We start from the raw sequence: 13,018 nt of genomic DNA, 5'->3' as shown, positions 1-13,018 counted from the left end.
TGCTTTCAGCGGAGTGTTGAACTGAGGTGGGGGATCCCGAGTGGAAAACTCCGTTTTGGAAGCTGTTCGCTCATGCGCTTTCCGAAAGAGGATTTTGGCGGGGAACGGTCGAAGGAAAAGCCGCCAAATCTGCCGTATCGATCGGGAGAAACTTTGCAGTAGTTTACGCTCTAAGCAAACTAGCCAATACGATAGGCTGAAAAGTTTCACGGGAAGGAAAGCTGAAGTTCAAAGTAAAATGTACTCATTTTTTCAAACATTAAAGAAAAAAAAAATACTTTCGTTCTTCCCCGATATAACAAATGTAAGTCATCAGTTGAATTTTTTGACTCTTCAGCTCTACAAACACTTTTCCCATACATTAATAACTACTAGTTTTTACTGTAAATGGGGATTCGAAATAATAATTGTTAACGAAACATTCTCTCTGAAAGCTCTTGATTTCTGTGCTTTTACATAATTATGCATTCATATTATTAAATCTATTCTGCAGTTATTTAATCAAAGAAAAAATATGTCAACATTGAAATCTCCTGAAAGATTGTAACTTTAAATTAACCTTATGAAATTAATGTATTTCCCAAAGAAACCTATTCCTGTAGAATTAAATTCCGAAACAATCTTTTGAGTCATTGATTCTTCGAGTCAGAGCTTTCAATATTTCCCACCGGGCCGTCATCAAGGAATGAAATAACGATCCTCCTCCTCAGGGCCCGATTAGCGTTTGAAATTAGGAAAAGCTCGATCTCATTTCAGGGCCGCCTCCCCCCCTTTCTGGGGGGGATTTTTTTTTCTTTTTTTTTTGAAATTCCATTTACATTGATAAATAACTAATTAGTGCAACTAGTAGAGTATTTACAAAAGTGACCGATCAGTAAGTAAAGTGTATTCTACTTTCCCGACACATTAAAAATTTTCGTAAATTACATATGTTGTACTTCAATGCCTGACGAATAAGGGTGACATAATGTGACAAAAATGACATAAATGTGCATTATAAGAGTTGAACCAAATCTCATATTCGAAAATATAACTTGTGACCACATTTTATTAAATGTATCCTCACCTTATAAAATTCAGTTCTTCCAAACATTCTTATTTAGCAAGCTCTAGCTTTGGTAGTCTCTTTAAAAATGCAGTTAAAAGCAGAAACTGGAATTTTTAAGCAACGTTTTTCAGTCATATTTGAGCCCCCTAAAAATTCTGAAGGGAAGCTCAAGCTTCCTGAGCCTTTTGGGTAATCAGGCTCTGCTCCTCCTTTGTCGAAAAGTGAGTTTGTTTAAAAGAAAGTCACCAAAGTTTAGCAAAATAAATTTTAAAAATACCTTCGCAGTTTAAAAAATGAATAATGAAAATAAATAGTATGAAATCATAATATATATATATATATATATATATATATATATATATATATATATATATATATATATATATATATATATATATATATATATATATATATATATATTCCAGAAAACAGAAATTCTTGAAGCAATTAAAAAAAAAACTCTTAAAACTTGCTTATTTGATCGTATTTTCAGTCCATCAATTTGATTGGAAAATAATCAAGAAGATTAATATCAAAATATCTTCTTAACTTGCTTGAACAGCTACCGGTAGACGTTGGTGCTATGTTACAAGCCTAGTTTCATCGTCATAGCCAGGCAAAAGTTACCAACAGCACAAACCGCTCTTTTGCCCACATCATTTTTTTGTACATTGAAACGAAATAGGGGAGTGGGAGCTAAGTTTTTACAAAGTTGAAAAATAAAGGCCACCCTACTGAACAGGGGCTGATATAGAAAAATCTTTTGGAGGGGGCACGGGAAATTGAATACCCCCCACCCCCCTTCGATGTTTCATAACAAAGTTTTGATGACTTTATTTTTAAATGTACGTGTTTTTTTATTTATTTATTTATTATTATTTATTTATTTTTTTTTTTTTAGGATTCCTTAAGGTCAATGAATCTACTCCTAAGTACATGAATATTATGCACTAATATACTTTGAATGTGGACGGAATACATCTTTAACGTTTCAAGCCATTTAAATACTAAACCCAATATAATGTCACCAAGATTGTAGACAATGAGCGGCTTTACCTAGGAACATTGTCATAATGATTAAAACACGAGGGCAAGATTATTAAATAAACCCATACCTCTCTTGAGTTTTTAAAATTAATTTAATCATAACTTCATGACATATATAAGTTTCACTGAAGAATTCAGAAACTATTTCTGTGTGAATTTCAAAACAATTGCCGATTTATTCTTAAAGCCATGATATAGTTGAGATAACATATTGATACTACATGCCGTTTCTATTAAAAATCATGGCTTTTCTAAGAAACTACCACATGATTTCTTTCATTTTGCATCTTTTATTAGCTGAAAAAGAAATCTATTATTTCGCAAAGAGGTTCCTAGATCAAAATGATTCTTTTAGGTGCGCCTACACATTTAAAGAAAAATGTTAATTATTGATTCCATCAAAGAAGAATTAATGGACGAATCGCGATAATGCGGTCTCTTGAATTTGAAGTCAATAAGTTAAATGTATTCTACAACTCTGGGCCTCCGACTCCAGTAATACTTCTTCAGCAAACAAAAATGCTTTTATTCAAAATATGCTGTGTGTGTGTGTTTTGTGTTCTTTTTAATTAGCTACGTAAAAAAAAGTGCAAAGGAAAGGTCAGTTAAAAAGTAATAAATAAAATACTGAAATTAATTAATCCTTTTTTGGGGGGCACGTGCCCCCTGTGCCCCCCCTAAAATCCGCTACTGCTACTGAACATGCACCACTTGTCACAACTTTTATTCTCGAGGCATACCGTGCAACGTCAGGCAATGCAACTAAAGACTTATAAAATGTCTCTACTCGATACCACCGCAGTCCAAAATGTTAAAAGATTTTCTTCTGTGGTATAGACATTTTTAATTTTAAAAAATGGAAAATTGAGATCAAAGTGAAAATTTCTTCATGGAAAACCGTGAATTTCATATGCTTTTCAAAAGATATTTTTTGGGGGAAGGGCAGCATTACCGGCGATCGCTCTTTTTAGTCATTTCTGCTATTTTGTGTATTTTGCAAGTTCTGTAACTCAAATGCATTTCAAGCAATTTTTTTTTAATGTCTTTAGCAGCTGCAGAACAAACGATTTTTTAAGAATAACAAGTTGTTTAGACTGCCCCTAATAACTTGAGAACAAGTTTAGATGGATAAAGTTATGTATATACATTAATTTGTGCTTTATCACAAGTTCTTATATCACCCTTTAAGTATTCACCGGGGGTTTTGAAACACCTTGTATATATTTCTTCTATATTAGTTTCCTTTAAAGATTTTTTAAAGTGATGCATTCGTAAATTAGGTTATTTCTGAGATGACTTTCTCAAATCTGCACCTGGTAAGTAAAGTGCGCTAAGTCAGCAAAAACAAAATTAGTCAGAAGTGAGTTTAAAGTTTTTCTTTTCCGTTGATTCGTAATGCTGATTTGTCATTTATGGGCTTATAAAAATAAAATTTGTTTTTCGAAATCTTAGGGCTATATACTTCAGAATAGAACATGGCTTAATTTCCGAGGGAGTTCACGGAAGCTGAGGTAATGCACTTTTTGTTTTTCAATTTTATGAAAATTTTAAAATTTTTAGACGAAATTTAAGCTATTTAACTGTAAAAATACGTCCCCCCCCCGATAGGGAACCTGCACTGCTTTTGTCAGAAATTATGCCCTGGAACAGAGTATAAAAACTTAAATAAGATGGTGCTTAAATCCCACTTTTGAAGAAAATGGACACAGTGCACATAGAGGACAGGTTTCTCGATACGCAATGGCAAGCTCAACGGATATAGGTTCTTAGCTCCCCCCCCCCCTTCTCTAATGTTGTAACATATAGTAGAACTATAAAGGGATATTTATGGACCAGCCTCTCCGAGAAAAAGTTCTAATTGCACTACTGGGAAAAGATTACTCATGTGCCAATCGCAGGTAAGGACTTAACAAATAGTTTCCTTGTTAACGTTTAGCTACTTATTAATATTATGGTCAAAATTTTAGAATAAATATTCACAAGCTATGCGTTGTGAGAGAATAATGATAAAATAAGTATAGTTTTATTTTAAAGTTTAATTATTTAAGTATAAATAAAATTTTAAAAGTTTATTAAAAGAGTCTCTAAAGGCGAAAAGAAATGTATGAACTTTGTTGGGGGTGGAGGGGGTCTTTGTAGCTGCTTAGGTAATTTTCCTGGATTGCAAATAAAAGCTTCGATGTAACACGATGTTTAGTGCGATGGGAATAATATTTTAAGATATCCAATTTGTAATTTGATATTTCTTTAATTTTCGATCGTTCTGCGAGGCAGAAAATGTACAAAATGATTAAGGAAAGAAGACAAGTGAAAACATAAAAAGCGGTACCAAGTTCGTCTGTACCGAAAGGAAAGCACATAAAACATTAAAATTAAGAAGAGTTGCATTTCATTAAACCTAGTCTTATTGCTGAGAATGTAAGACAACGAAAGCATCTAACGATCCAACATATATCACATTCAACTCAACTTAAAAGCATTTTTAAGAATATGAAGAACATTTATCGAGTAATCATACATCCAAATACTTAATCTTCTCCATTTTGTATTACTCTTTACACCATTGGAAAAACAGGACTCAAATAAAGAGGAAAAAATCCATGTCGAAGAGAAGTACAAATTTAAGGATGGAAAAGCAACTAGAGCAAAATAATGAAGTAAACATGTTGGAATCTAGGGAGTGGCAGTTCTCATTCCCTGCCCCCCCCCCCCTGTGACTACGCCCATAGTAGTGCTTTTTACCTCTAAGGTACATTAATTTCCTTGTTTTTGAAAATTGACAAAATAACATAATTCGCGTGATGGAAACAAGACGCCCCATTTCTTTAGTATTTTCTGGACCCATCCGCACATGTTTGCCACCGGGCGACTGACAGCATCATAACTCATAAACAACCATTTTGAATTTCCGTGAAATGAGGAAGGGAAGACGGAAGGATGCGGCATTTTTTTTTTTAATCAGTTTTGGTGTTTCAGTGATAACGAAATCTTTCGTCCTTCCTGAAATAAAAATAACATTTTCAATGTTGCGATTTTAAACTGCAAGTTTTGATGCAAAATTTTTGCTTGATGCTTTGAAAAGGTGAATATTGTGTATATATTGTGACTTCTATTTAACAGATCCTGAATTTAACGAATTATGCGATTTAATAGATTTTTCGCTCTGGTCCTAATCGAATGCGTTTAGCATTTGATTCAGTACGAAGTCTCATGCAACATTTCCTGCAATAAAGCAACATTTTCATATTTTCTGTTTGATGTGGATAGAGTAAGTATCCAATAAGATAAGATTTATTTTTAAAAAAAGGTAAGTTACTTATTGTTGTTCATTTTAAGGAAAAGTTCGGAATTCATGTTATTTTGATAAAAATCAAGTTTCTCTAGAGCAGGGGTCTCCAAATTTTTTTGCTCAAAGGTCACATTGAAATTTTTTGGAGGCGAGGTGAGTCAATAATCCAACAATATTTCAGAGCAGATAGTATAGTTACTCCCTCTGTCACCCCCCCCCCCTCCAATTTATCCACGACTTTTGTTTAACTCAAACCCTCAGCTGCGATTTTTGAGATTTTCTGGTCTTAGTTTTCTTTATGCTTATTGGGAATTTTGTTATCAAGCATTGTATTTTCGTTTGTTAGCTTTCCGTGGGGCCAAACAAAATCTGTTCGCGGGCCCGAGTGGGAGCAGCGGGTCGTTAGTCGTAGACCGAGATCCCTTCTCTATAGTGTCTTGAGCAAACAAAGTGTCAATTTAATGTCCTGCAATAATTATAATTAAAGGGTTGTCATTGCAATCTAAAGTACGTGACTGAATGAAGGAAACACTGTCAGGCCCACTGCTAGACATCTGAGCGCCCGCGTGCAATACTGATGAATGTTCACCTCCATCCAGGGACCTAACGGTGGGAAGAGAGAATCCGGCGTTCATGAATTATATACAGGGTGTTCCGTTTTAACCTGAAAGACCTTTATTTTCGCAACCGTTTGTCCTAGATGCATACTTCCAATTGCAAAAATGTTCAAAATCAGATGCAGAGTTAAGATATAGGAAGTTTGAAGCAAAAATAAAAACGAGTCGAAAAATACAAAATTTAACTTTTTGTACGGGCTCTAGGTCCCCTAGCTAATATTTAGAGAAATAATCTCCATTGAAAACTATTACCTATACAAAAAACTTGACATTTGTGCGACCAAAACTCAAGGAGATATTCCAGTTCAAAGCTTTAAGGGACCGTACAAAAGATGAGATTCGAACACATACTAGCCCTTTCAGAAGAATGACAGGTTATCGAAATAACAGAAACCAAGTATTTATATTTTTCATTGCTATTCAAAAATAGATGCAAATGTTATACCATGACACGCAAAAACACACTACAAAACCTCGAACAATTTGAAAAACCACACTCTATGAACACATATAATTTTTAATACTTGTTAACCCATATATTTCCCCCCAAAAGGTGTCATTGACGGCGAGTGAAAAGTGGTGTAGATCACAATACGCTGCGTTTCATATCTCGGTGAATATTGGTCGTACTAATTTCAAACGTTTTGTGTTGGAATTATTTTTCAATGATGATTATTTCCCTAACTATAAGTTAGAGGACCCAGGGCCCGTCTAAAAAGTTAAATTTTGTATTTCTTGACTTATTTTTATTTTCAATTCAAGCTTGCAATATCTTAACTCTGCATCTGATTTTAAATATTTTTGCAATTGAAAGTATACATCTAGGTCTAACGGTTGCGATAATAAAGGTCTTGCAGGTTAAAACGGAACACTCTGTATATGAGTCTTTCTTCAAGACGTGTAACATTTCTGTCACGCCTTTTACAGTAAAAACTTTCAGGAACAATTCATTTAACAATGATTTTTAATTTCATCAAAAATATATATGTTTAAACCCTTCAAGAGGCCGTGACGTAAAATTCTTTCACCCAGCGATGTATCGAAGAGCGGCCGTGTCGAAAAATTTCGCCATGAATATTCTTCCATAGAATTTTACGCCGCAGCCGTTCTCGAAGCAGAATATTCAAGGCCAAATTTTTCGACATTGCCGCTCTTCAATACATTGCTGGGTGAAGGAATTTTACGTCACGGCCGCTTGAAGGGTTAAACCTGCCAACGATTTTTTAATAAAAATTTTTTTTTAGTATATTTTCAGTTCACAACATGTGAATTCTCACCTCCGTGGCATGTCACACACCTGGTGTAACTGTTTATGTTGCTTAATAACTTGTTTAATTAAAAGTACATACTTATTTATTTATTTATTATTCCTTTCACAATTGTCTCACATACAATTGTTTAAGTATATTTAATATTTTAATATTGTGTTTTAGTTCGTTTTAGTAGGACAAGAAATCATGTCACACAATAAATTCTCACCTCCATTACCTAAACACAAAATGCCATTCCTCATTAACACGTGGCAGTAATGACGTCAAATTTTATTTTCCATGAAACAAGTGAGTCCCTTTGTTTATTTTAGCCATAGTTGAAGTTGTGATATTTTTTTCGAAAAACAAGAAGATAGATTTTGCTTGAAAAACTACGTGTGTTTATTGTGAACTCTCACCTCCGTGAACTTGAATTTCAGAGATATAAGTTAATGTAAAAAAAAAAAGAAGTGAATATGTTTTCATATGCTTAACATGTGCAGATTGTAGCAACGAAGAAAACAAAATTTACCCTGAAAAATGTAGCTATTAAGCCTATATTAATGGAAAGTTCCTCACCTCCGTGACAGACCTAATCAATGTCATTATTTCTGAGGTGAAAGTAAATGATGGGGAGGGGAAATATATCAATAATATCCAAAATTATAAATTGCCAGAATATCCTCAAATTTATTAAATACTATTTTTAACATACATTTGAAAGTACTAATTAAGCTGTACTTTAATTAAGAGAGCTTAATATTAACTTCCCACTGATCATTAAAAAAGCTGATTGTTTGCACAATTAACAAAAGTACTACTTTGATATTAAATTGACCTCGGTTTTTAATATTAAAAGTGTTTTTCGTTTTTTTTTTTTTTTTTTTACTTCCGTGAACAAGGCATTTTTTTATGTTTTTTTATTTATGAGTAAAATAATTGGAACTTAGCTGGGCCGTTTTTATGGTTACTTCTAGTAGGTAACACTTTCATGGAAGAATGAAAAAAAAAGAAAACAAAAGTTTTCGAAATTGAGAAATACTTGCGTTAAAAAATTACATTTTCTGGAGAATGACCCATATGTACTATATATATATATATATATATATATATATATATATATATATATATATATATATATATATATATATATATATATATATATATATATATATATATATATATATATATATATATATATATATATATATATATATATATATTGTTACAAATCCTGTAAATAGTAATTATTGTAGGAACGTAACCTGTAAATAGTTTCCCGTAATGAATATACAACCCCTTTTCATATGGCTAAAGTATACGACCCCTATTTCCTTTTTGTTCATTGATAAAATTTGATAACGATCAACGCATTTCGAGAAGCGTGTGGAATATTTGAGAGATTTCTTTCGATGTTTATAAAGGCGTCCCACGTGATAAACAGGGGAGTTTCGATTCAGATTTCGAACTGAGAGCATTTTTGCTCTGTTTATTGCGAGGCATTTCGCTGTGTTGTTTTCGTATTTGGAAGTAAATACGTGTGTAAACGTTGAGTTTACGGTGTTGTGTGATAATTGCTTAGTTGCTGATGAATAATTTAGCAGTTGTTGACGATCTTTCCTGTACATAGTGTAAATAAATTTCCTGTGTTTTTATCAAGAACTGTGTTTTCATTTCAAGAAAGTGGAAGTCGCACCGAATCCGTTACAATTTGGCGCCCAACGTGGGGCTTCTTCTGGACTTTCTTGGAGTAAGTGTGACTTTGGACATTTTTTTCATAAAGACTTTTTGAATTTGGACTTTATTTTTATGGTGATTACTCGCGCAATGGATGAACAATTAAAACAACTTCTTGACGCAATCAACTCTGTAAAAAATGATATGGCGACTAACCAAGAACAATTAAAAAATGAATTGGCGACTAACCAAGAACAGTTAAATAGTGATTTAACTGCTAAAATTACTACAAGTCAAAATGAAATAAAAAGTGATCTAACGTCGATGAAAACCATGATGGAGAATCAACTAACCGCCATGGGAGATAAAGTTGATGCTCTGGAAGAAAAATTTGATACTGTGGAAGAGCGTATCGCCAATGTGGAAAATAAGTTGGAAGAAGAAGACAAGAAATTTACTTCATTTAAGGAAGAAATAATTAAAGACATGGAACGGAGATTGGCGACCGCGGAAAGCAGTTCTGTACAGTTTGGCGCTCCCACATCTGTTGCTCGACCGTCCATTAAACTGACCACATTTGATGGGAAAAGTTCGTGGCAGGTATACAAGACCCAATTCATGATAGTGGCGGAAGCGAACGGATGGGACTCTGCTACCAAGGCCTGCCATCTTGCAGCATCCCTGAGAGGTGACGCAGCGGACATTCTTCAGACCCTTCCGGACAGCCAGCGCCTGGATTTCGCCGCCCTCACATCTGCGTTGGAGCTTCGCTTCGGTGAGAAGTGCCAGAAAGATTTCAGCCGACTCCAGTTGAAGTCCCGTTTCCAGAAAACCGGGGAAACCCTGCAAGAGCTAGCGGCGGACGTCGAGAGACTGTCTCATCTTGCTTTTTGCGACTGTCCTGCGGATGTTCGAGACAACCTGGCACTCAACTATTACATCGACGGGGTTCGAGATCCGGAAATCCAGAAAGCTCTACGGATGGCGGATGTCAAAGACCTGAATTCTGCTGTTGTGTATGCGATGAGATACGAGGCCGCCCAAGAAGCAACCCGTGTGGATCGCCATCTAATCCGGACTCAGGAAGCTGATGAGTCGGATTCCAGGTCGTCCCACCTCGCTGAACTTGAGAGACAACTCGGTGACTTGACAAGACATCTGAGCAGCATAACAGCCCAAAAGAAACAAGAGCAGAAGTGCTGGAAATGCGGTAGTGAAGGACACCTGCGAAGGAGTTGTCCGGCTCGCCAAGCTACGCGAGGGAAGGAAATCACCACCACCAGAGCTCTGCAGATTTCCTCTTCTAGTAGTGGCAGTGATGGACTTTTCATTTACGCACATGTAAATGGGAACCCCTGCAGACTGATTGTCGACACTGGAGCCAATGTGACAATCATTAGGACAGATGTGGCCCGTGAATTTGGATTGAAACTGCTGTGGACATCGCCACGCGTAAGTCTCCAGACTGTGACAGGTGACAAAATCGAGATTGACGGTAAAGTGGACTTGGAAATAGTGTTTGGGAATGCCACCTACCATCATACGGCATTCGTCGCTAATATCACGGACCCCTTCATTCTCGGATTGGACTTTTTGAAGAAATATGACTTCACTCTCGACTTTAAGACTAATGAGCTGCACTCGATGAGAGAAGACATAGCCGTTTTCCCCCGCAGAAAGTGATGTAAAATCCGCTCATCAAATAATAGCCCAAACAGATTTATCGATTCCCTCAAGGTCAGAATCATTAATACCTGACTCCCTTGAAGAAAGCAATAGTTTTCGATTTGGACTCATTGAATACTCTAACCTAAGCAATAACCTAAAAGGAGTGCTGGTAGCATCTACGCTTGTGGACCTTTCGAAGGATGTAATTCCTGTGAGAGTCGCCAACGTCAGTGAAAGGCCAAGGAATATCCGGAAAGGAGAAGTGTTGGCAACTTGTACTCCAGTAAACTGCATCATTAGAAGAATCAATTCCCCCGAGACTGTGTCTTCTGCGTCCTTGACATCGAAGTTAATTGGGAGTGCGCCATTATCGAAAGATCAAAGAACTGCTGCGGAACAATTGGTGGAGGACTTCAAGCATCTGTTTTCATCTACATCGGAGGATGTGGGCAGGACAAATTTAACGCAGCATAGGATTTACACTGGAGAACACCTCCCTATTAAACAGCATCCAAGACGACTACCGTTCGCTAAGAAGGAAGAGGTTGAAACCCTCCTGAAAGAGATGAAGGAGAATGATGTAATCGAACCGTCATCCAGTCCTTGGGCCTCTCCCATCGTCTTGGTCCGAAAGAAAGATGGCTCCACCAGATTTTGTGTCGATTACCGACGGCTGAATGAAATCACCAAGAAAGACAGTTACCCTCTTCCACGGATAGACGACACCTTGGACACTCTTTCCGGACACAAGTGGTTTTCGACCCTGGACTTGAAGAGCGGCTACTGGCAGGTTGAGATACACCCTGATGACCGAGAGAAGACAGCGTTTACAACTGGGCAAGGCTTATGGCAGTTTAAAGTGATGCCTTTCGGCCTCTGCAATGCACCAGCTACGTTCGAGCGTCTTATGGAGACAGGGTTAAGAGGACTCTCTTACGAATCTTGTCTGGTCTACTTAGACGACATCATCATCGTGGGACGCAGCTTCGAAGAACATCTGGCAAATCTTAGGAAGGTGCTGCAAAAGCTTAAGGAAGCCAATCTGAAGTTAAGCCCGTCCAAATGTAATTTGTTCCGCCGGGAAGTGAACTACCTTGGTCACATCATCTCTTCTGAGGGTGTACAAACCGATCCAGAAAAGGTATCCGCGGTCAAGAGTTGGAGTCGTCCCGAAAACATCCATCAGCTGCGAAGTTTCCTGGGGCTCTGCACGTACTACAGGAAGTTTGTGAAGGGTTTTTCCAACATTGCACGACCTTTGCATAAGCTGACGGAGAGCAAGCAAAAGTTTGAATGGTCCAAAGAATGCGAAGATGCATTTCTACGACTGAAGGAGGCTTTAACATCAACGCCTATTCTCTCATATCCTCAGCCTGGAAAATCCTTCATCCTAAACACTGATGCGAGCCACGAGGGCATCGGAGCTGTTTCATCCCAAGAAATTGACGGCAATGAACATGTCATCGCTTACTGGAGCAAATGCTTATCAAAGTCGGAGCGAAATTACTGCGTCACCAGAAAGGAGTTACTGGCCATAGTGAAAGCTGTAGAACACTTTCATCATTACCTCTACGGCCGGAAGTTTCTGCTTCGGACAGATCATGCCTCGTTAACTTGGCTTTTGAACTTCAGGAATCCAGAAGGCCAGATAGCCAGGTGGATACAGCGGCTCCAGGAATATGACATGGAAATCAAGCACCTAAAAGGGTTGTCTCACGGTAATGCAGACGCTTTATCAAGGAGACCCTGTCCTGAGAACTGCAATCATTGTTCCAGAATCGAGAAACAGTATGAAACGACTAGCCCTACTGCCTATCAGGTGACAGTGACTCCAACATCTTCAGAACCTGATCCATGGAGTGACGACCAAGTTCGAAAAGATCAACTTGAAGACCCCGACATAAAACCAATTTTGGAGTTCATGGAGAGTGACAGTCGGCGACCTAGCTGGCAGGACGTTTCCATCTTTAGTCCTGCAACAAAAAGATACTGGGCTTTATGGAACTCGCTCCACTTACGGAACGGCGTGCTACACCGAAAATGGGAATCTGACGACGGCAAAACATCTAGGTGGCAGTTACTACTTCCCCGATCAAGGATTTCAGATGTTCTGAAAGAAATACATAGCAGTGCGACTGGAGGACATTTTGGTTTCTTGAAAACTCTCAATAAAGTTCGGGAGCGCTTCTTCTGGAGCAAGGTGAAGGATGACGTGGAGAAGTGGTGCCATTCTTGTGACGCCTGTTCTGCTCGTAAAGGACCGAAGAAAAGAAGCAGAGGGAAGCTACATCTGTACAACGTTGGAGCTCCTTTCGAACGAATTGGGATCGACATCCTGGGTCCTCTACCAAGAACTGCTGATGGGAGCAAATACATTCTTGTTTCCATCGACTATTTCACCAAATGGCCGGAAGCATATCCC

General features: G+C 37.3%; 1 protein-coding gene across 1 annotated transcript in view; it reads left to right on the top strand.

Annotated features, from left to right (window-relative positions):
* Positions 1-5,164: 5,164 nt before the first annotated feature.
* LOC129218393 (microtubule-associated protein RP/EB family member 1-like) overlaps positions 5,165-13,018 on the top strand; it is a 138,017-nt gene continuing 130,163 nt past the window's right edge. Inside the window, exon 1 of the mRNA XM_054852642.1 lies at positions 5,165-5,363. The gene's annotated coding sequence lies outside the window, so the exon portion shown is untranslated. The remainder of the gene's footprint in view (positions 5,364-13,018) is intronic.

The sequence above is a fragment of the Uloborus diversus genome, chromosome 3, assembly GCF_026930045.1.
Source record: "Uloborus diversus isolate 005 chromosome 3, Udiv.v.3.1, whole genome shotgun sequence".
NCBI lineage: Eukaryota > Metazoa > Arthropoda > Arachnida > Araneae > Uloboridae > Uloborus > Uloborus diversus.
This window is presented reverse-complemented; position numbering and strand designations above follow the sequence as displayed.